The sequence below is a fragment of the Orussus abietinus genome, unplaced genomic scaffold (genome assembly GCF_000612105.2).
Source record: "Orussus abietinus isolate OABI.00-Male unplaced genomic scaffold, Oabi_2.0 scaffold115, whole genome shotgun sequence".
In the NCBI taxonomy this organism is placed as follows: Eukaryota; Metazoa; Arthropoda; class Insecta; order Hymenoptera; family Orussidae; genus Orussus; species Orussus abietinus.
In genome coordinates, this window is record NW_019394739.1 from 203,273 (window position 1) to 228,650 (window position 25,378).

The 25,378-nt window shown below is 45.7% G+C and overlaps 1 protein-coding gene across 1 annotated transcript in view; it reads right to left on the reverse strand.

Moving 5' to 3' along the window:
* LOC111673845 overlaps positions 1 to 23,977 on the reverse strand; it is a gene marked incomplete at its 3' end in the record, with an annotated part of 208,512 nt that extends 184,535 nt beyond the window's left edge. The window contains exon 1 of the mRNA XM_023433147.1: positions 23,488 to 23,977. The remainder of the gene's footprint in view (positions 1 to 23,487) is intronic.
* Between the last annotated feature and the right edge of the window lie 1,401 nt (positions 23,978 to 25,378).

Here is a 25,378-nt window from a genome sequence, read left to right on the forward strand (position 1 = left end):
CGGTATATCAATCCATTGTACCGAAGAGTACAGTATATCCGCTTACGCGATAGACGCGTACACCCCCGGGCCCCGTACTTACAACGGGATCTCGCAAGCATTATATGAAGGGACACCATGAGCCCTCCGAAATCCCCCATAAGTACCTGTTCATATACCGCGTTAGTTCATGTAATGGGACGACTTATATATTATTATTATACAAAAACACACCCAAACACATTTAATTCCTTGATTAATTGCAAGGGTGAGAGAAAATTGCTTTCCCTCCATAAATAGTGAAATGTGGTGTAATGATAAAAATGCTCATTTTTGTCCACTTGACCCTCCATTTTAATTGCCGGAAAATTCACAAAAATTAAATCTAACAAAAATATTAAAACACTGTCTTGTAGAGCAAAAATTTCTCTTTAAGATAGTATATAACATTATGTTAAAACATTTAATTTCTACGCATTTTTATATTTAAAAAAAATGCGCAATGCATCAACCCAATACTTCGTTCGGCCCTTTTCAAATTAAAATAAAAAAGAATAGCAAGTAGATGTAACCAAGTCTCACAATGGGACGGCTACTTAATCATTATTCGCGTTTGTTGAATTCAGTGAGCTCGTTATATTACATAGACGTAACAAAGCTGAGCGATCACCCGAACTGACGTGCCGCGTGAACAAGCTCTCACGCTTCGACTACGCGAGTTCTTTACGGGCGATTCCATCGGACATCCTTGGCGGCACTTTAGGAACGCCGCAAACTTCGCCCCGAAACTGGCGCAATTTTTATCGCCCCGTGGAAAGTTCTCCGTCGTTGACGGCCCTTTCCGGGCAATTGCAACGGACAGGAATTGGCGTTTCTAGAGCGCCTCCAACTTCTGGTCCATGTACATACACAGCATCTCGCCGCGGATCATAATGCGGAACGTCGACGGCACCGTCTATGGCGTAATCTTCTTTTCAGCTCGACAAGCCGTGCGAAGCCTTGTGTACATGTACCGATCGATTGGTTCACGAGTTTCAATCATCCCCGCTTTACCCCTTCTTTCCCCGTTTCTTCCCCCTCTCGCTTTCCACGTCTGTTTGATCTTCTCTCTCCTTCGTTTTTCACCGGGAAACGTACACACGACGACGCGCGGGTAACTTATGGAAAGTGGAAATCCCTCTGCCACGAGGACATGAAATCAAGGCAAAGAGAGATTGACGGATCTGTTTAGACATATAATTATACGGGGGATAAATACGTGAATTTATCCTCTGGGAATTTTTGGGGGAATTATTTTCGGCGATAACAGGTACGTTTAGACGCGACGCGCTGATTACTCTTAATTTAGGGACTTTTCAGGGTTTACGCGGGCGGATTGGTTTAGGTATTGACGCTAAAATTTAGGTTCGCCTATGCGTGCAAATAGTCGATTCAGTTTTTCGAAAATGCGGTAGTGCCAGAAGGGGCAAGAGGGGTAGTCCAATCGATTTCAGCCTGCGAGCTAGATTAAATATGCAAGAGGACGTATCGAGGAAAGAGACGGAGGCTGGATGATTAATAAACGTTTCAGAGCTAATGGCGCTTTCGGTACAGTAGAATGGGAATACCGGCCCCGCTGGGAATTATTATTTACGTTTAAACGTACGTCAGTTGCTCCCGAAAGAATCGAATTTCATCCACGCGCCCCCCACGTGCCGCCGAGAAATTGGCAAAATTTGTCGGTAACACGTCGGTGAGGGGATTCATATATTTTTATATATTTTTTTTTCAGCACGCTATTTTCTGGTTTCGCAGCCTCGAACGCAGCGGTAGGAATCGCCTGAACCAGCGAATTTCACCAGACAGCGGATGCAACACTCTGGGCTTTTATTTTCCCCCGACTTTCCGTTTCCTTTCCCACCAGATCGAAAAATTCTGGGAAGACGTCCAAAATGGAAAATCCTCGCATCTTTCGGAATCGTTTCCAGAAACCCCCTAACGAGAATTATGGAAATAATCGTCACGGAACCGTTTAGTGGTGAGCAAAATTTATATTAGTCTTACGGTCTTGGTTTTGCATAAATTACCAATGATAAAAGAAAAAAATACCCTTGACCAAGATCGATTTGGTTCGTCATTAGAAAACCGTTCGACGTCAAATTGTCGGCAGGCTGGAGAGATCGAAAAAAAAAAACGTGGGACCTTATCATTTTGCTTATCACTAAGAAACCATTCGATGTCAAGTTGACAGTGAGCTAGGGAGGGCTAAAAGAAAATATACACGTGAACTTATCAACGCGTTTGGTTTGCATTTTCGCACTCGAACGTGGGGGTATCACTTGCAAAAACACATAATGGTCGAAAAAGTACTTTTTGCCAAAAGCGACTTTGCTTATCCCTAAAAAAAGCCCGTCAACATCAAGTGGGCTTGAGAGGTCTCAAAGAATGCCCATATTTTTATATAGGAATTTATCAATGTGTTCGGTTTGAACTTTCGGCCTTGGAAGATCTCAAAAAATTCCCGTATTTTTATACAGTAGCTTATCAATGGTCTCGGTTTGAACTTTCGGCCTTGGAAGGTTTCAAAAAATTCCCATATTTTTATATAGGTATTTATCAATGTGTTCGGTTTGAACTTTCGGCCTTGGATGGTCAAAAAATTCCCACATTTTTATACAGGAGATTAGCAATGTGTTCGGTTTGAACTTTCGCCCCGAACTTTACGGGGAGCCATTCTGGATGGGGTTTCCACGATCCCTCCACGTGTGCGTCCGACACGCGTGTCCGACCTACCCCACAGGCGTACTCGGGCGCAGGGGCCAATTCCCCGATGAGCGGCGGTCGTTTGTTTGCACTCGTGTAACCGCGGAAATTCGACGAATTAAGCGGGGAATTGACGCGACGTTTGCGCCGCGCTGTTGGGCGCATCAGGACGGTCCAGCGACTTCGCGATGTCGGCCCGAAATAGGTGCAGAAACCCGTGCACAACGAGGGACGGAGATTCGCGTCACGGCCTCCTGGAGGTATCTGCGAGCGACGCGATCCGATCTCGTTTAAATTCGCAACTCTTGGTCCTCGAAGTCGAGAATTGTCACCGTGACTAGGCATCGGGCAAAGGCCAAATAAACGCATCCCGAAATGTACCGTCTGCCATCTAATTTTATTTTCACGATTACAGAGAGGACCTCGAATTACTTTACACTAGAAAAAAAAACAGGGAGACGTCGAGTTAAAAACAAAATGCATCATTACCGAGATACATTTTGTATTATACATGGTTACCTCGGATTCCTAAACTACACTGAGAAAAAGAATGTCATTCAACTAAAGGTCGTTAATTCGAAAAATGATTATTTTCCTCAAATAAACTCGAATATATTGAATGCAACATTTATTCGGAATTTTAACGATTTATTTCAGTTAAATAATTATGATATATATATATGTATATACATTTTTCTTTTTCTCAGCGCATTAGGTAAATTTCCGGCAGAAAATTATTCTCCCTCCGCCCAGAAATTAACTTCGGAGTTACCAAAACAAGTGTTAACGCAAGCCGATTATATTTAACTAGAAATGTGCGATAATTTCATCTAAAAAAATTGTAAAGGCACGTTAACAGGAAAGTAACCGAGATTTCGGTTCATTTAATGGGACAATTTACTTTTCGCGGGCAGAAAGGACCCGTTTAGTATGTAATTAGCGCGTATCGGCGTAACGCGATATTTTTCCAATTGAAAAGGGAACTAAGAATTTATTCGCCGAACATTTTACTTCTTCAGACCTAAAGTGTTTCCTTGAGAAGATGGGCGATGCGCGACGACGCGGCGTTTCATAATTTGGCCCTTCGGATTGCAGATAACGCAGAGACGCGAGCGGAATCCGCGCATCCGGCTTTTCTCAGAGAACGTCGCGAAGCTAGTTTCCTCGGAAAACCTCGATTCTTCGGATCACCGTGAGAGGAATATTTCCCGGGACGTATTCGCAGTTCAGGGAGAAAGATAACCGCGATCAAACGCGGCCGCATCAGGACCCGAGAAAGTCCGGTCACGCATACGGACATAAAATGACAATGTCGCGTGACATGTTTCGATAAAGCTTTACGATGATCCATTTTCTATTTCGAGTCTTCCGGGACGAAGGGTCCGCGCAGTTTGCACCGCACGGCGATAACAGGGGATAATGATTGGCGGTATAAACAGGAGGCCACGATATTAGCAATACGCATCCGAAACATTTCCACCGATGGCCGATTTTTAAACGCGCCTATAAATAATACCATTAAATACAGAAAAATTGAAAAAAATGAGCAAACGCACATAGGGACCGATCGGAAAACCCTACGGAGAATTGTTGGCAATTTATATCTCCTGCAGTGAGAGGAAAATGTCATTATACCAAAAAAGTGTTTCTTTGAACAGTACCCACGAAATATTCTGTTAATTCGAAGAATAATTATCTGACTCGAACGGACTCGAATAAATTGGAGGCGACATTTATGCGGAATTATGACAATTTATTTGAGTTTACTTGAGCCAATTCATTGGACCTAATTTTTCTTTGGTGCTATTCAAAGAAACATTTCTTTGGCTCCGTGAATTCTTTCCTCTTTTTTCTCAGTGCAGGGACGATCGCGATTTCTGAATTTATCATTATTTAAATCATCGGAATTTAAATCAGAATTTCATGTATGGAATTCCGAGCTCGCTGGTTGCGAAAGATTAGCCCAAAGTGTCGCGAACAAAGCCTCGATCCCGAATTGCGGTGTACAAAGTGCATGCGTAAGGGAAAACGAGATGACACTGAGGGTGCCGAAAATCGCGACGTGACAATGGCGTCGCCATTAATCGTGTTTGCAGGCGCGTGCACTGCAGATATTTCGGAAAATTAATTGCTTAGACGTTCCTCGACCCAACCGAAGAGGGTCCAAATTATGCGCGAACCCTCCAACGTCTTTGATTTGATTATAGGGTATTGATAGGATCGAGTGGTTCGATAAAGCGCCCCAATAGGTGTCGAGAATATTCGATCATCGAACGAAACCGCTGATCAAGGTGATAATAGCCGAATCTCTCGTTATCAATCAATCGAATACAAGAGGAATCTTAAATTCCAGAGAATCCTAAATACGTGGGCACCGCTAATTCTGTCGGAAATCTAAGAATTTCCCTATTTTTATTTAAGTGATTTTCAAAACAGAGGTACCGTAAAAAAAAGAAAGCATAGATTACGTTAATCGATCGGCTTTCAATCGACTTTGAGGGCATTGTAATGTGTGCAAGAATGTGTATCATGCAAGTCTATGTCTATTGCGATTAGGCCGCGATGGTGCCGCCATGTTTCCGCAGAAACGGCAGAAATTTAATCCCAACGTCATCGAAAGTCGGCAGGTCACGGCACAAGAATGGTGGAGGAAAAAGGGAACACGGACTGTCGTTATTGGAGGAATGATAAATTCTCCACGTGCCGGGAATACGCGCTTGTTCATCATCATCGTTTCCGAGTCTTGCCCTAAGGCATTGCGGTTTCCGCAATACCGGAGTACGGATGAGTCCCGCATAAAAGTACACGCGTGATCTAAGTCTAGTGTATACACCTACGATTCCATATAATTGCAAACATGTACATTATCGGTGCGATTATTCCTGCAGTAAGAGCAAAACTGCAAATGTCTTTTTCTCCGTGTACTTTCACTCCACCTTAAATGCCTCGGTACGCATCGCTTCGATAAATCCAGTGTATACATCTACGGTTCGAAGTAATTGCAAAGATTTTTGTTGTCAGTTTGCTGTCACCAAAATCATTACAGTAAGTGAAAAACTTAATCAGCAATGCTGTCCTTTGCCAAAACTGCAAATATCTTTTTTTTCCCCGCGCACTTTCGGCCCACCTTAAGTGCCTCGGTACGCATCGCCTCGATAAGTCTGCTCTACGTCGGCATATTCCGGCATCCTGGAGCCGAGGATGAGCGAGAGTCCCGCCTTGGTCGTAAGACAGAGCCTGTGCCCTCTTTCTCTACCTCCGGGTAGCGAGATTTATCGAAGCGATCGTCCGGGGAATTGGCGCGACTCGTCGAGCGTCGTGGAAGTTTCCGCCGAGAGCAATTTCCCGAATCCGATAGTCGCTTACCGAGAGCGGATCCAAGTTAGGATCGACCGTTGAAAGGAGCATCGATAAATTTATATCCACACATCCGTATATCCATAATCGATGGGGAGCGCCGAGGAGGAGCCAGGGACAACCGGAAGACCTCGTTAAAACCACCCCCCAAGCGGGTTAATTAATATGATAAACGGGATGAGGAGCGCCCGCGGATTACGTCCACGGAAATCCTCAAGAAGATCGAGTTAACTCTTTATCATTGATTGGTGCCCGGCAAATCGATTCGCAGCGATTAGCAAGAGGTGCAAGAGCCCACGGAACGAGGTATCCCACGGATGCAGCGTGGACCGTTTCTGCCGGGCAATTAAGGTGATAAGAAAGGGTCATTCAATATATATATATCAAAATATTGATAAAACTTTTTTCCAAACTGGATACACCGAATTATTTGAAACTTCACCACGTGATTATGGAGGTCCTAAGGAAAGACGCGACGCTCGTGAAACTTCATTTTTCAAAAAGATAATGTGCGCTTATAATTCTAGCGCTGGGATAAATAATTCTCTTTTGTCAGAGAAATGAAATTTCAGCAGTATCGGGTTCTTTGTTAGAGCCCCCGTAATCACGTGCTGAAGTTTCAAGTGATATGGCTCGCCCAGTTCGGACAAAAGTGTAATAAATATTTTAACACGTGTAACACTTTCTTAACACCTTAACCCCTTCGAGAGGTGCAACGAACTTACTCGATGGGCATAATGAACTAACTCGAAGGGTGTAACGAACACACTCGAGGGGTGCAAAGAACGCACTCGAGTATCTCTAGGGGAGGGACGATTCTTGCGCCTCGAGATTGCTGTTCGATCTCGGAGAGATCTCGAGTTGGGCTTGAGATGGGCCGGATTTACAAGGACGGTAGGGTAGGTAGGGAGCACGACTCGGTCCCATCAGTGGGGACCATCTTCGCAGGACAAGCAGAGAGCTGAGAAAACAAGCTCCTTCCCGAGGTAATAGACTGCGCTCGGACTGGCTTAAGGAAACGTCTAATGCATTACCTCGACGGAGGTGCAATTCACGGCCACGATTGCATCTCTCCGGTTTGCTCCTCCAGGTCTAATGAATATAAATAGAGAACTTCCACCTTTTCGTCCGACTTATCCGCATTAATTGTACTCATGTCGCGACGCGTATCTGACGCTTTTCCGTTTCATCGACCGACGTATATAGATCCGACGAGCGCAAAAAAACAAATTACTTTCCAGCTTAGGTTGAGTTACCGTCGTTAAAGAAATGTCTTGGCTCCAGTGAAAATGATTCATGATACCCAAGAAATGTTTCTTTGGTTCAAGGAACTTCTTTTTTCTCAGTGCAAGAAAATCGAGTTTTGTTCCTAACCTGTTGTAACTTTGTTCGATCGACCTTTCGACTGACTTTTTCGTTGTAATCAGTAGTCCATTCGATGCAAGAATTTCTTTTCGTTCTTCTGGAAAGTGATTTCTTTTTTTCTTTCAGCCTGTCGGAAAGGAATCAATCCACTCGACGGAGCTCCTTCTTCGAGGGCTTCTTTATCTTCTTCCAACCTGGCCGGCACCGTAAACTTCCCCATAGTTTGCATAAACAACACCCCTCGAGTGCCCGTACGTCATTATAAAGTCGAAACCTCGCGCCGCCCCTCGGAAATCCAGAAAGAATCTCCGCCGCGGCCTTTCGCTCGCATCGCGGAATTTAATCCGCTATAAGGAGGCTCCGATGGCTCGGCCAACTTTTGCAAACTAGTTCCACCGTCGTTAAAAAAGAACTTCCAAACAAATTCTGACCATCCGGTTGTTGCCGCCCTCCCGAAGTGATTTTCATTACTCGGATAAAACCGACGAACAATCGAAAATGAATCGCAACGGCGATGAGCCGTACCGCAAAAAAGGAAAACTACCCCCGAACTAGAGAAATATTTCCTCAAATGAAATTTTTCTCCGATTCGATGAGACTTTCTCGCGCAATGCACGATTGGAGAATTAGAGTAACCTTATCACTAGCATTAGCAGTAAAATTATTTGTGAAAATTCCTGGAGTCGCGTGCGATTAGTGACAGAAAGAAGCCAGGGGAGAAAAAGCGAGAAGGCAGGATGCATGCAAACGCACCTTTATCAGCGCATCGTTGATCTTCCGGTATGACGCATCTCGTAGTAATGCATTCTGCTCCAGTTTTCGATTCATGAGCGTATCGAGGAAATTCGGGGCACTGCACCGAAGCGCTTTTCGATCTTCTAATTTTCGCCTTTCCCTGATAATGCGCCCCATATTTTAAGATATGTCTCGTCTGGCAAACGCACGTTGTCGTTTTCCCAACACGAATTAATATCCAACTATTAACGATGGGATAATCGAGGATAATCGCCCGTTTAATTAACCCTTTTCTCCGTGCACTTTTCCGCGCGCTCACGTTTCCGGCAGTCGAGCACATAACCGCGTTAATCGAGTACTCTGGGCTCGGATTTTTCGTTTTCCCCTCGAGTGTCGTAATCAGATTGCACGTCAGCACCGTGAGCATTTTCTTCGCAAATAAGGGCAATAATTGTTTGCGCATTCGTGCCTTGGAATAATACGCCACGTGGTCGGGGATAGGCATATCTTCGAGAGATTAACAAAAAATAAAAAGTATTCCAGGGGTTTCTCATCGATCCGACGTGATGTCTCGTGGATCAGTGGTTAAAACCGAGGGAATTGCAGGTGGTCCGGTGGAGAAATGTTAATCCGTTTTCGAGAAAATGCGGAAAAACGATTTTTCCGGCCCCACCTTCGGGGTGGGTTTCTTCGTCCCTTGAACTCGCGAGTTAGGGTATATTTAAAAAAGCATGGATATCTTGTTTCCGACGTGCTGTAACATATGTCGGAACCGGCAAAATCGGTTACATACACCTGGGGTACTTTCCTTGTGAGCACCACTGACGTCACCGCTGGCGTCGCGGCGCTTTTTCTCGGAGAAACCGCGGCCGAAAACGTCCACCCGTGTTGCTTAATTACTAATTAATTCCGTCGCGGCTTGTGGATCGCGATTTCTCGCTCCGTTCGGCTCGACGTTCCCCGGCAAATCCGAAATCCCCGGCCGCAAGGACGTCGCGACGCCTCGCAGCATCCGAATCCCCTGCAACATTAATACCAAGGATCGCCCGAGGATGCAGTGGCCCCGATCGTAGAATCTCGCGTTAAATGTGGGCAGAGACGCTTCCTTTTCGCGTAGCCAAAAAAGGACGAATAAGGAAATTGATAAGAATTCCCTAGTAGCACAAAATATTTGTCCTATATTTTCTATATATTTAATGAATATCGTACATTTTGTAAATATTTAGCAGACATTTGAAATATTTGCAAAACGTTTACTTTAGAATATTATCCCTATAATATCTATATAATATTACCTCCATGTGTTTTCAAAATATTTTTCTACCAGATATACAAAACATTTCGTTTTTTTAAATACTATCTGCCGAATACATTATAAACGTTTTAAAAATATTTAAAATCAAAATCACACGTTTTACTCCCATAATGAAATAACGGAACGAAAGTATAAGAAAAATTTCTCGTGTTTTTTTTATACCAAATGAAGTGTCCGATAATAGTCGTGAAGTAAAAAATGTATTTTTGTTACATGTTCATAAATTTAAAAAAATATAATTTCTCTATATGTTCATAAATTATTGAAACTAATTATGTCATTGAAATTTCCAACAAATATTTCAAATTACTTCGATTGCAATCTACAAGAAATCTTAAAAAATCTGTCGCTTGAGATATTTAGCAAAGATTACAAACACATATTTAAAAATTATTCTATGCTACTAGGGTTGAGATAAAAATCATTTCCTATCGCAGAGCGTGATTTTTTGCTCCGTTCGACTCGACGTTTCATTCCCATGAAAAAGAGGATGAACTGTAAAAAAAAGTGATAAGAATTGCCTTAAAAATCGTGTACTATCAACATCGAGGAATGGTACTCTCGGTCTTAATTATTCAACGATTAAAACAAAGCGTGTCGCCCTTTCCTCGCCGATTCCTCCCTCATTTTCCTTGATAACTACTGAAGGGGATGGCGACATCCCCCGGGACCGATTCTTGTAAAGCTTTAATTCGCGAGCCGTGTAAATTCGCCGTGCGCTCCATTGTTAAAAGTCAGAGTACCTCGGAAGCGAAAATAATTGAAGCATTCGGAAGGAGAATCCCGAAAATCGGATCGAGCAACCAGTCACGGCGATTGGACAAACAGAGACGAAGGACCGCTCATAACGATGAAGCACAACTCCTGGGGAGGGAAAACAAGTTATTACAATATCTCATCCCCGACGAGCAGTCAACAGACCTCCACCGGAGGGCCACTTTTATTATCGGGAACCGTGTCCCGTCCGATAAATTCCTTCGAGATTTCTTCAAAGCTTCGCCCTCCCCTCCCTCCGAGGAAAACTTTGAAGGATGTTCCTGGGGTGGCCAGGAGGAAAAGAGCGCGCCGCGTTCTCCCTTCGGCCGAGCGAAATGACTTTATCAGGGCAAATAAATTTCATTCTTGATCTGCGCCGGGGAAATCGCATTCTAGCGCGACAAAGGGTTCCCCCTTGGCGAGCTCTCGCCCTCAATTTTGAGCCCGGCAAATTAATTCGGCATCCTCGAAGCGCGCGTTTCCCCTCTTCCGCTTTTTGCGACGCGCGTCGAACGTGGACGCGACCGACGAGAAAAGCTAACAAAGTTGGAGGGACCCCCCCCCCAAAAAAAAGGGGGAAAAAAAACAATGACGTCGACGAGTCCGCTGCATTTTTCCCTCCCCCCCCCCCCACCAAACGGGGCCATTTTTGTTTCCCTTTCTTCTTTTACCGGGGGAACAAACAGCCGATTCATATATCGCAATTTTATTGGCTATCGCGATATTCGCCGGGGTCGGTTCTTTATTAAAAATCGTCACTCATTCTATCGAGAGCTCGCGGCCCGTCGGGCCAAGAGTTATTGCCGGCCATTGCGAAACAACATATTTGTTTTACGGGTCCCACCTAAGGGCACTTTAGTCACTTTTATCTGAGTTACGTGCCGCGTAAGCCCTCGCATGAATCGTCATCGGCCATTCGTTAGCCTGCGGCGTCGAGGCGTCTTCGGATAAGCGGATATCCAACGAGAGGAATCTCTCCGACGCCCTTAAAAAGAGACTCGGGGGGTTGCACATCAATTTCGACTTGTTGCGTCGATCGGGGTTGCACGGAGTACCTACCTACGCATCGAGGACGTTATTAAGGATCACCATTTAGGTCCTGCGACGTAAGAAAAAAAAAAATGAGGGGGAGAAAAGGACGAAGAACGGTATCTCTTTGAGAGGAGCACAAAGGGAGCCCACCCCCCGATAAGACGCCCCGTTTCGACCTCCTCGTCAAAAATGAAGTTCCTCGGGGAAGGGGACAAAAGCTCGGCAGATGGGAAAAGGTCGGCGCGATTTTTTCCCGGGACTACATTAGAGGAATTGCCGCGAGCCGGAAGTCGATTGGCGGAATTGGAGTGCAGAGGAGACGCGGAAAGTAATGCACGGAAACACCGGCGCCCTTCGACCGATGAACAGCGAAAAGAGCCCCCTTAAATTCGGCGCGCCTCCACTCTTTCGGGACATTAATCCCAGGGGGGCTTCGAGTGCCGCCTCGATTTCTTTACTCCTTCATTCACTGTTGGACGAGTTACCGAAATTACCGAAAGTCCAGGGAAAATCACCGGGGTCGTTATTACCGTGAGGATCGACAGACTCCCCCTAAGCGAGAATGAAAACTTCATTTACGCGATCTCTTACTTTTTTATACAAAGATTCCTAGAAATTCGACGGTGATTTTCATCAACTCGACGCGCACCCCTAAGTAAAAATAAAAAATAATCTCAGCGAACTCTTGAATTTTTTTTGTTATAATTTCTTACAAATTTCTTCGACCACGGTTTTCATCAACTGGACCCGCGTTGCTTATAATGAGAATATAAAAAAAAATATTTCTGCGACCTCCTCCTCTTTTGTGCAAAATGTCTTTGAAATCCTCCCCTCCCCTACGCTCTAAGAAGCGAAGAACGTTCGCACCTCCCCTGTGTTCGCGTGATAACAGAGGTTCCCCGTAAACAGCAACGATTCCCCCCAGCCGACCCCCCTGTAATAACAGAGGGTAGAAACTCGAGAATAAACCGAGGCAACCCCATGATTCTTCCAGGAATCCCGGAAGTTCCCATAACAAGGCCCGTTCGAAATCCGGCATATTTAAACGAGACCCATTAATAAGAATGGCATTAACCACCGTGCCCAGTCCAAGCAAGATAGAGTCCCTTATCACCCCTGTTCCCCGTTTAAGCAGGGTCCCGGAGGGAAAGCGACTTGCTAACAAGGAGAAAGTAAGCTGGCGGTATTAGAGCCTTCCTTTGACGGAGATCTCCTTTACAAGGACTCGTCATTTAAATTTCTTCCTCCCTCAAGAGGGGTCGCGTACCCCCGAAATTCGTCCAACTCCCCCCAAGGCACATCGCTGGCGGACCCCCCTCGATTTGCCCCCAATTACTAATTACGTCGAGTAATCGACGTGGTCCGACGTGGCATAGATCGAGTCGATGTCCTCAGGGTTGGGTAAGTATAATACGTCAAGTAATATACGTGTTTTTCTACACGTATATTACAACGTATAACACGTCCCTAGTTTTTTACGCAGGCACGAAGTATATTACCCCAAACTAAACGTGCAAAGCGCATGCGCAATATCGTCAATAGCCAATGAGAGTCCACCTATCTACCTCTAAGAGAGATTCTCATTGTCTATTAAGGGGATTGCACTTTACGCCTCTACAAATTCGCGCACATTCGAAATCAGCCTTGGAAATTTGAAATGTATGCATATACGTACATTTGACGTTTGTTTATAACGGCTGATAATGGCTATTTGAAGTCGTAAGATTCGTAAACAATATTTATATCAAAATGTATAAAGCTGGAACATCAAAAAGTAAATTATGGGATGAAACAAATCGACAAGATGGATGTTTATAACCTAGCGAATACCGCATGCCCTACATCTGTCTTGTCCGCCATATTTTGTACGTTTTCTCCTGGTTTTCTACGTTTTCTACGGTGACTTGATTTACGTAATATCCGTCAAAAACCTCGGAAATCATGAAATTACCAACCCTGGATGTTCCAGAAATCGAAACGCGTTTTGCCATTCCAAAGTCGAAGGCGAATGCAAATTGGGAAGCAATTATAAGGTCGATCGATCGAAGGCGTCGGCCAAGTCCTTCCCGGTAACGTCGGGCTGTTCCTCCTTTTTCTTCTCCCTTATTTCTCCTATCTTCCTTTTTCCCATTTCCAGCGTTGCACGCAAGCCTCCTTAGACTTTCGTCCTATGAGTGGTGAGCGGGGGGACGAGGGGGTGGAAAACTGAGGGGATAAAATTCAACGGGGGGCTTTCACGACGAGGAGGCGAAGCATCGGTCGAACGGGGAGAAGTCACGTTGTTTCGTTTACCGGAAGTTTATGCCAGTCTTCCGGGGGTCCATGAGGGGTCGAGGGGCACTCGCAGAAAATCCCCATCCAGCCGATGTTAATTCGCGAGGGGATTTACGAGAACGTTTTATGGCGGAGTTCCATATTTCCATGGAGGTCCCCGTCAAGAGGATTTCACTTACGGTCACTAATATGGCGCCACCCCCCCGGGTCTTCTTAATAGATGAAAGGGGCACTGCCCGCGGATTTAAACGACGCCATACTCCGCGAACGGTATCCCATGGAAATATTCCTCCCCCCTCGTAATCGCGTCGGAATTAACCGGGAGTTTAAATGAATTCCTGGCTGGGCACGAATGTTCGTTCGAGTGCCCTCGGGTTAGACGACTTCCGGATCCGCCATTTTTACCCTCCCTTGCAGTTTCTCCCGGGGGTTTATTCCCGAATTTCCCGAAAATTCGGAGCCCTTCCGTTTGTACGACGCTTTTTAAGCGCTCCCTTTGATCTCATCGACTCTCCTCGGGGGGTCGCGGTTTCCGTCTTTTTCCGAATTTTCCCTCGTTTATGAGCTCCTCCAGTAAAATCTTCTAAAGACCTTCCCGAGGGAACTTGTAATTCGTCGCATTCAGAAATTGGGCCAAGTACTTGGCGTGAACCTTCTTCGATATGTCGAACTGACCCAGAAATTCGTGCCTATTTAAAAGTTCAGAACTTTCGCCACATCTTCTGTAAACAAGGAATAGGAAAAATTGTGAGAATGTTTAGAAGAAACTGCGAAGAATAGTATATTATGCATAAATGACTCAGCTGTCCACTTATTGAGTAAATTGAATTCTGCCTATTCAAATAATTAATTTTAAATACGAAGACATTAAGATATGGGATAATGCAATACCTTAGATTCCATTATAAAGAAGGGAATTTCTGGAGACCGAGAATTCCGCGTCGCGTAATTTCCGCATTTCTTCGAGGTGGATATGTGTTATCCCGGTTTGACCCGAGTTGAACTTCCGGTTCCTTAAGAGGTCCTTCCGGAAAGCTCGGCTGGTCCAATTTTTCACGGGGTTGTAACAGGGTTCACGGAAGTTCCGCCCCCCCGATTTGGCCCCGGCCCTGCGGAGACATTCCGCATCCCGTTCCGCACGCGCGCCTCCGCAGCGGCCCGACCTCCCGGAGGAACTTCGGCCAAACAAACTGGAACGTACCTCGGAGCTTTCCTACACCTGGAGCGATTCAAACGAACCATAAAGCTCGGTTCCGCAGTCGCTAACGTAACTTTTCCCATCGTATTGTCACGTGGAAATTCCCGGATTTACTCCATTACCTTGTCCCATATAAATTAGGGTCGTCGGTGTTCCTGATAGGAATTAAAATAATTAGAATCCCCGATGAAAATCAGGGCGAAAAGGTGGAGTCCTCCCATGTTAAGCCCGAAATATCATCGGATAATTAATTTCGATGATCGATAATCCATTCATATATAATTCTAAGAAACAATTATTTCGTTGATTTACTCGCGGACTTACTCCATTACCTTGTCCCATATAAATTAGGGTCGTCGGTGTTCCTGATAGGAATTAAAATAATTAGAATCCTCGATGAAAATCAGGGCGAAAAAGTGGGGTCCTCCCATGTTAAGCCCAAAATATCATCGGATAATTAATTTCGATGATCGATAATCCATTCATATATATTTCTAAGAAATAATTATTTCGTTGACAAGGAAAAATTCGACGTTGTCGAGTTAAACGAATTTACTTTTCTTCGGAGGAGTTTGATCGCATGATTTTGTCATCGCAATGCATATTTATTTGAGTCGACCAATGTTTTTCTTCTTTTTTTTTCTCTCTCTCTCCGTGCAAGAGGGATGAAAATCGAGATCCACCATGACGTTTCGGAAATTTATAAAATCCACGGCATGGACAGTCCTCTTGGGCCCTGTGTATTTCCCGTTATAGAAACCGATTCGATAAATGTGAATATTTTCCTGGCAGCCGGCTGAAAACGACGCGTGTCAGGATTTTATGAAAATCCCCACGTCGCTGCTTGATGAAATTCAGATAAATGCTGCTATCAAAACAGGCAGAGCAGAGTCTGCGTCGATCCGTAATTTATATCGAAAAGTCGGCTTTTCCCTGCACCGAGGCAAAAATATTAACAGACTGAAAAAACCAGATATTGTTGACTGAATCATGTATGATGCTGAGTTAAAAAATTTAGTTAAAAAATCCAAATTTTGAATGTGTCAGGACAATTCTTAGATGATCAGGAGTGATGTGTCAAAGTTTCGGACAATTTGGTCTGATACCCTTGAAAATAAGTGTTGTGTTCTAATCGACTGATTTGAAGGGGGTTTCACTTTACCTTAAGGGAAACGGGCAAGATATAAATCTGCTTCTTATCGATGAATTGCATCCCCGTCTATTGGAAGAGGCACCAGCATGGAACCCCATAAGCAAAAATCCTCCCCGGCCTAATATTTCCCTTCGGCCGGCAGGAAAAGCTCGGAGGAGCTCCATCGATCACGCTGAATTTTTTATCAACGGCGCAGTCAATTTAACGAATAAGTGTTAAAACCTACAGTTCCATAAATCGAATCCTCGGACGAGGCTCCGCCGGTGAAATTCTCCAGGGAGGCGATTGGAGAAATTTTTCGCGAGAACGTAACTTCGCCGAGAGAAAGCTTTTCGAAATACCGCGAGAGAGAAAGAGAGAGAGCTCGGTCGGGATAAGAATTTTCGGGATTTCAAAGAAAACCTAGGTGCGAGTCTTCTCCCCAGGAAATGGCGGAATTAGATCTGGTTTATCTTTAAAATGTTAGGAGTCCACGAAACTAGACACTCAGCGGTACGAAAGTGCTTAAGGAACGAAAGAACGCGCGTCCTGCCGACTTCGGGAATCCTTTCAGGGGGGAGAATGGACCAGGAAGAAAGGACTCACTCGCAGAATCCGCCGAGAGCAGAAGCGACCGAGAAAATAGACCGTCGGGGGAAAAGGATTGAAAACAGCCCCGAGGAAGACCGAGGCCCGCAAAACACGTGGACATCCGCAACAGGCGTTTTCTGTTGTCGGCTCTTTGAGCCTCCCGACAAACAGCGAAAATAAAAATAAAATAGAATAAATAAAACGAAAAAGGAACGGGATGCAACTTTTTCTCGGCATCCTGGACTCGAGAAGAATGTGAAAGAATTCCAAGGTGGAACGTAGTCCTTCTAAATTTCCTCATTTCCGCGTATATTCTGAGAAAAAAAAACGTTCATTGAACCAAAGAAACATTTGGTCAATTCGAAGAATGATTGAATAGAATTATGACCATTCATTTGAGTCAATTAATTGTTCCTCGAATTAACGAAATATTTCTCTGGTGCAATGAATATCTTCTCCCGGGGTGGACATCCGCAACAGACGTTTTCTGTTGTCTACTTGGAACCTCCCGACAAACAATGGCCCGAAAGGAGAACCAAAAAGAAATATATAAAAGAAAAGAGCCGGATGTTTCACCGCATCCTGACTCGGCTGGACAATTCCAAGGTGTAAAGTGGATCTTCGAAATTTCCTCGGGGAGATCCCAGAACGTTTTGGCAACCTCTGAATGAGAGAACACCCTGTGAAACCGAGTGATGACCACGCGGCTCTCCTGAATCGGGAAAAAGGACGATGAAGAGGGGAGGTCCATCGCGTTGGAGGACCAGAACGAAAACAAAGGACGCCGACGAATGGAGCCAAAACAGGGGAGTACTCCCGTGGAAATGAAATTAATATACGCGAGCTGTTCGTGATGAACGTTTCTCCCGTGAATGGCGAGAGCTTTGAATTCGCGGCCACGAGGACGACTCTTCGAGAGAGTCCTCGGAACGAGGCCATCAAGGATATCCCAGAAGAAATGCATGCCTTGCGCTTCCTAGCTCTCATAAATTGTGCCGTAGGAATGAATCCCTAGCTGCGAGTAGAAAGTTCGAGGGGAAAAAATTGAAAAACCCCACGTATGCCCAAGAAAGGTAAGAAATAAGGATGCATCCTTATATCTGCAGATAAGAAATTCAAGGGAAAAAAATTAAAGAGATACTCGCATGCCCACGAAAAGTAAGGAGTAAGGAAGCGTCCTTATTTCTGTAGGTAAGAAATTCAAGAGGAGGAAATTTTCCAAAAACACTCGTACGTCCAGGAAAAAATTAAAAAAGTTAAGAACGCAAAGAGGAAGGGGGAGAAATGATGGCGAAGTTGGAGCCAAAAGTCAGGATTAAAAGGCGCCGGAGGCGCGTTCCGTACTTTCGTTTCATCTCCCCCTACGGGGGAGTTTAATGGGATTTATTTTTTAAATGCGGAAACTGAAGTCCTTCGGCAGAATGCCGGGGAGAGATGCAAGCATCTTGGGGGAAGTCAGCCAACCGCGAGGGCGCCTCGAGGAGAAGAGGACAGAGAGGTAGAGAAAGGTCCTGTTCACTGGCAGGACTCTGGGAGGAGAGTGGAAATAAAGGAAGCACTAGAGGAAGGGCATCAAAACACTCGAACCCAAACGAGATTAATACAATCTTCCCGCCACGTGGACACTCGGGGTGCACTTCCTGCGATTCCATGGCCTGGAAAGGCTCGCTTCCGGAAAGGAAGAAAGTGGAGTCCAGATTCAAGGATCCCCGGATGTCCGGATGAGATATTGGGAATTTCGAAACCACGAAAAACAGGGAACCTTCCAAACCCCACACCAATGGAGACGTGATAAGCTTGGTGGTACTCCACCAGGAAAAAAATGATTCTCGAAGTGGATATTTTCACGATTAAGGTGAAGTGAAACACGTCGAGGAACTTGAACGACGTCGATAAAGAATATTTTTCTAAATGCTTACGTTGCCGACGTTCGTTTTTAATTAAATTAAATTTTAACTCCGAGACTTCGTATTACCATCGTTTTATCATAGAAGCGCATACAATACTTTTTTTGCCTTCATTTCGCTCAAATGCGAGTTTATTGATTACCAGAGTGTTCTAAATTGTCGTAAAATTGTCCTGATCCTTTCGTTTCTCATATCAGAGCCTTCGATAATTATATATTGATCGAAATATGAGAGCTCGACGCCATTTTGGTTATGGTCTGGCCTGTTAAAAAATTTGTTCCAAAAATCCAAAATTTGAATTTGTCAGGACAACTCTTATATGATCAGGAGTGACGTGTCAAAGTTTCGGACAGTTTGGTCTAATACCCTTGAAAAAAAGTGTTGTATTCGAATCGACTGATTTGAAGGGAGTTTCACTTCAGCTCAAGTAGTCTTAAAAATGCGGCCCGAGCCAAAAAAAAAAGAAAAAGAGGCAAAAGAACACCGGGCGAAAAATCGTGGAAATCGCGAAAATTGTAGTAATCTGAAAAATCGCAAGCCCTAAATCCCCGTAAAAACGGCTCCGAATTTTCAATCCATCGTCGTGATCCATCTCGTATACTTTATTCCCCCGTTTAAAAAGCCGGTGACCTCGCGATTCCCAGCAAAGTGCGATAATTCTTACCCCGCAGGATTCCGCTCACGAGCAAGGAGGTGGAATTCAATTTGGATTCACCTCCCAAGCGGAGTGCCAAAAATGTTTAAGCGATGGCGAAGGAGCATCCCGCGGAGCCACGAGGGAAGAAAAACGAAGGCGAAATAAACGGCCAAGGAAGAAAGGTGCCAAGGCGGTCCAAACGCGATTTAAAATGCCCGAAACACGGCGGCGTCCCTGGTGCACCTTTTGCGTGGCAAGAGGGGGGAAAGAAAGGGAACATGCCCCTCAGGGCGATGGGGAAAGGGACTTTCTTCCGTGTCACGCACGGAACAGCACGACCGTCACGAGTTTCGATACTACAATGTACAGTGCGCCTCGAAAATGGACGAACTTCGAGTCCTCGAACGGGACCTCGACCCCGAAGAGAAGAGGTCGATCTTCCTCCTCCTTCGGCGAGTCCTTGTCCTCGGAAATGCATCGCCGGGTGCATTTCCGGCCCACCTTTGACACATCAGTCGACTCGATTGATCCTGCGCTGTTATTTCAGACGGTCCTGCGAGAACTCGCGGCATTAGCACTATCGATCGTGGCTTGATCGCGTTGTTAGATACGAGGCCGAAGTTACGTACAGTGCACCGCTAAAGTGCACTCTGTGTGGTCGCCTCGAATGGATAGGGCCAAAAAAAACCGCTCTTCCTTTGCCCTCCATTGATAAAAACTTCGACGACGATCTGTTATCGCCTCGAAAGTGTAGAATGAAAAAGAAATCGATCTTCCCCGATAACAACCCATTGATAACTTCGACTTTCATCCATCTAGCCCCGAAGGTGTGAGATTAAGAAACCTACTCTCCCATAAACGACCCACCGAGAATAATTTTCACCTCTTCCGGTGTCGCCTGTGAAGGGTGGAATTACAAAATTGCATCCTTCGAAAGTGTCTCGTCGATATTTTCTTTTCTTTTTTTTTTCCTTCCATTTCTACCGATCTCACCTTAAAAATCATGGAATTAAAATGGATCACTTCCCTGGAAAGCGTCTCGTCGACAATTTCAATTTCTCCCAATCTCGCCTAGGAAGAGCGAAATGACAAAAAAGAAAAGAGAAATGAAAAGAATCGCCCGAAACCCTTTCCCATCCATAACATCGACTTTGACTTCTGGCCTCGCAATTAAGTGCGCCCCATTGCACCGATAACAGGCCACGAAGAGTCGCGGGAAGGAAGTCTCCTCTTTAGCCGAGGCCAGCTTCCAGCAGCAGGAAACCGCATCGCGACATCTAGGACAACGGCGCCATTACTCCCGTATAACCGTGCATTTTTTTTCTCCCCCGTTCCCTCGATTATCCGGCCATTCCACTCGCAGCCTCCTTCCCAGTCCCTAGGGATAATTTCTTTCTCATATCCTGGCAAGACTGCACGCCGACCCCCGGCAAAAATTCGCTACTTACGAAGCTAATGCAAGCCGCTGACCGCGACGCGCCAAATTCCGCGGTTTCCCGATTAGCATAAGTCATTATCGCAGGCATATTCCTATTTCCGGGACTGCAGGGAAGGTCTCGTTTGTCACGGAGTTTCCCCCCCAAGCCCAAGGCACCGCTTTTCGAAACTACTTTGCCTGACGTGCTTGCAACACTCCAAAGAGGCAGTATCTCGTGGTATTCCGTCCCCAAGACCAAAGCCCCCCCCTTTAAGGGGGTTTACCGTGGTTTCGAGTTCGCCGAAACGGGACGGAAATTTCCCAAGACGGTCTCAACGAATCCGGGAGTACCGCGGATTTCCCTCCACCGAATCGGGAAGACCCGACGAACTGAAAATCTCACTTTAGAGAGTTTTCAGGACGAACGAGTAGTTTCCTTTCCTGTCCGGACTACCGTGCACCGATTGGAAACATACAAAGGGAATTGGAGCCGAGCAAAGCGCGAGTTAAAAATCGAGCGGCCTTAATAGATCCCCCATGGCACTTCTATGAATAACCAAAGATCGGCCCGGTCACGTGACGCCCTCGATTATTTATTCGGCGCATAATTTCACGCCAAGGGACCCTCGTTGCTAATTAGAAGCCACATCGCGTCGCGTCTCGTCACGTCACTTATATCTCGCTCGTGGATCCGAGCCCCGGTTGTTGGATTAAGTTTCTGAAACATTTAAGGCGGCACGAAAGCGCCAGTGGGCCGTTTGTCGAACTTTCCTCCTAACTGGGTGCACATCATTGTCCGAAATCTCCCCACGCGAGGGCAGAGGATCTGAGGGAATTTAAATGCTTACGTTGCTGACGTTCGTTTTTAATTAAATTAAATTTTCACTCCGAGACCTCGTATTAACATCGTTTTATCATAGAAGCGCATACAATACTTTTTTTGCCTTTATCCCGTTCAAATTCGAGTTTATCGACTACCAGAGTGTTCTAAATTGTCGTAAAATTGCCCTGACCCTTTCGATTCTCATATCACAGCCTTCGATAATTGTATATTGATCGAATTGTATATTGTCGATTGATCGAATTGAAATTTTGAATTTGTCAGGACAATTCGTAAATGATCAGGAGTGACGTGTCAAAGTTTCGGACAGTTTGGTCTAATACCCTTAAAAAAAAGTGTTGTAATCAACTGATTTGAAGGGGTTTCACTTCACCTTAATGTGATCCGTTGTCGCGATGTTTATGCAAAATTAATTGAAGATGCTTCTAAACGGATTTAAAGGAAACTAAATCTCCCGGATCTTAATCAGAGCCTCCTTTTTCGTGTGGTAAAATGTCAAATGATTAGGGATTTATCCAATTCGGATAAAAGTCTCATAAACGAGATTTCTCGGACGTCAGTTTCGTATCGCCTTAACGCGTCGGGGAATAATCGCGAATCTAAGAACCGACAAGGATTGCGAAATCTCCGTACTTCGGAGGAACGTCTTTATCCAAGGGAGCCGGGGGTATCCTTGTTTATTTATAGTCCGCACTCCAATTTGTAGGCTGGGCCTCGATGCAATATCGTCTTCGAATCTGAGCCTGGAGGGTAATTACGAGAAACGAGAAGAGAAAGCAAGGTTTCCGGAATACCCGAGGCCTCGAATGTCGAGTTACACACACTTAGCCCGTGAATTCGAACAGTTTAGAAGGTCTCGAAGGATCGAAGCCCTGCCGAGGAAAACAAACCTTGGAACGTCCCAATTGAAAGATAACGTTAGGTTAACCGATCCCTGTTTATAGACTCGTATTTGAATTTATCCAGCCTTGCCAAATAAATAGAAAGTTCCCTGACGACGATACTATAATAGATATTATTAAAAGACCTCTCGACCAAAAATCCAATTAAAGGCCTCTGATGCCAAATCTGCAGGCGGTTAATCTTTTTCAATTACAAGGTTTCCCCTTATCAGACCCTCTGCGATGGACGGTAGAATTGAAGAAACGATCCGAAGACCTCGCGGTCAAAATCCATTTACAGGATCTCAAGGGTGCTAATTTCTTCTTTTTTTTTTTAATTTTTTTTTTCTTATTGCACAGTTCCACCGGATCAGCTGACTAAGGGGAAGGAAAGACACGAGCGCGGTTCGAGGCGCACGTTCTCTCGAAAGGGAAGACGCTCGACTGTACCGAGAACTCGATTTATTTATCGACTCGAGTGGCCTGTAGGATATTTCCTACGTGCCCCGACTATGATATTCTATGTCCATGAATTTTCTGCAACATTAGATACGATTTCGCGCTCAAATTGCAATGGTAGGATGATTCCTCCTAGATCGTAGATACCCCACCGGATGTCTGTCACGTATTCCACGGGAAGAAGCTTCGGAGATTCCAGTTTGTTTAGCGAATCGACATGTTCGAGTCCTTGCCGTAAACTCGGCGGATTCGCCTAACCGAGATTCGCGACTCGCGACTATCTGGGGATCTGTAATTCCGGGGACAACAAAAGACTCCTTGACTTGCAGAACGGATGATAAAGAAGCGCCGAGATTTGCATGTTGCACTCGCCGAATATTCGGCGCACTTCTCGAGCGAGGATTTTCGGAATCGCGTGTTTTATTCAGACATTTTCATCAATAATTTCTCCTCGCGTCTCCCTTATCATTAATATTATCACACCGACGACCGATACTCGCCGCGAATTAGCGAAGAATCCATGAAATTTTCGAGACAATTCGCGAACGGTCGCCATTATTTGTCGCGTGCACGTTTTACGGACAGTTTAAGAGGGGACTCCGTTTCCTCCTTAAATCTGGCATTTCCGTCAGGCAGCATGAAAGTTCCACGTGGGGTAGTCACGAATATTCACACGACCCTTCCACATCCCACGTTTTCACCGTGACGGCCATAATCCTGGGCTCACTTCAGCCTCGGATTGAATACGCCGAAGATCGCTCCCCGCGGAGAAAAATTCCCGGAAAATTCGTACACCTCTGAGGAAAAAAAACAGGGAAAAAAAAGGAAAACGAAGGAACAGGAAATGCGCGAAAATCGCGGCTACTCACCGAGGTTCCCAGAAATGTCCCGCGGTCGACTCGCAAAACGTCGGCCGGATTACGTCGTTCACTGTACTAGTTAACGAGCGGTCGTCGCGACGTTCACGATTCGGGACACTTCGCTCGGCTGTGGAATATCAACGCTCGCGAATCGCGATATGGTTGGTAAAATTCGATCTCGCGAAAAGGCGCGAAAGGTCCGTCCCTCGCCGGAGGGACGGGAAAAGAAACGGAGGGATTCCGAAGTTTCGAAAATCCTAAAGTGCGAAACACCGAAAACACGAGAACACAAAAACTCGAAAACACGAAATACGAAAATTCGAAAATTCGAAAATCCGAAAATTCGAAAATTCGAAAATTCGAAAATTCTAAAACCCGCAAACCGGAGAATCGGAAGATCCGAAGATCCGAAAATTCGAGGGCTTCGCGTCGTCCGACTTCAAAGACCGAGCAGGACGATTGGAAACACTTTCGAACACAGAGACACCACGATCGCGCACGGGCAGCGGCTAAGTAGTGTCCTCGGGTTCTCAAAAACACCACATACCTCTTGGCAGAGTCGCCCATGTCTCGGGATCGCGGGGGAACAACAGGCAGGCGGGAGTCCTGGAATCCGGGGAGAGCCTTGTTTATTTACCAACCGGGAGCCGAGAGCGACTCGTGCACGTGGCCCGGGACTTCGCGACACTACCGCTCCCCGACCTTCCCCAACGAGGCCGTCGGAGTCCCCACCGCGTCGAGCGTCCTCGGGAAAGGGAAAAGGATCCCAAGGAGCCCCCGGGACCTCGGGGTCCCGAGGGACTCCGAGGTCTCGGGGGAACCCGCGATACACCCTCGACGCTCTCAACAAACCTCTTCCTTGATGCACAGCCTCGATGCACGACACCTTGCTACACTTCTTCGAGGTGCACTATCCGAGTGGATAGAATTTCCAATTTTTAACACGTCGAGAATGTCGGCGATCTTGAATACGTCGGCAACGTTGAGAATCTTGATACGTCGAGAATGTGGCAAAATTTGGAAAATGTAGAAAGTGTTGAGAGAAAAAAAAAAGAAAATCGACATTCGAGAAATCGCCAATTTTTAACTTCCTTTACTTCCGGTATGCCAGATTTCGACCGGTGTAATTTTGACTTTCGCTCGCCATGGGTGTGCCCTGGACGACAGTGGCGAAAGGCGCGAGCTCCGGCCACAGGGTGGAGGGAAACTGGCGCGGACTCGGAATTTCGAGAGCGCCCGACGCTGACGGGCGGAGATCGCGTCGCGCACTGCGAGAGCGTCGTTCGCTACTCTTAAGCCGCGAGCGGCCGTCGCGACGCCTACCACGATACGAGCAGCGCTCCCTCGATTCGATCGATTCGTTTCGACCGGGGCTGGCAGTGCAACGTGACTCCGCTCCAACGCCGCGACTAATTATCCTTACGTGTAACGAGGCGTGGTAAGACTACAACTTTGCATTCGAAAGGATGAGAAAAGATAGCCGCGGATTTTTGCGCCCTCGGACGGAACGACCCTGGCTGGTTGTTAAAAGAAGAATTAAAAATCACCCTGCCGATCCGTCGTAATTAGACCGCCACCGAGTGCTTAATTACGCGGTTTGATGGGTTGCGAGTATCTCGCTAATTCGATTACCTGCTCGAATTAAATCGGGAGCGTCTGCTATAACTTTTTTCGATTTTCATTTCCTACGACGAAAATTCCGCGGTTGGGAATTATTCTTCCAGGGTGCGTATTTTTTGGGCTGTTGGTCTTTTTACCGTTGGCGAACAGAGATGGAATTGAGACGAGGATTTATTAACAATTATGGTTTTGCGCGGTTTATCATCCTACGTCATCGGTGGAGTTCTTTAGCAGAGAGCGAAAAGGAATTTCTTTTAATTTTCATTTCCTACGACGAAAA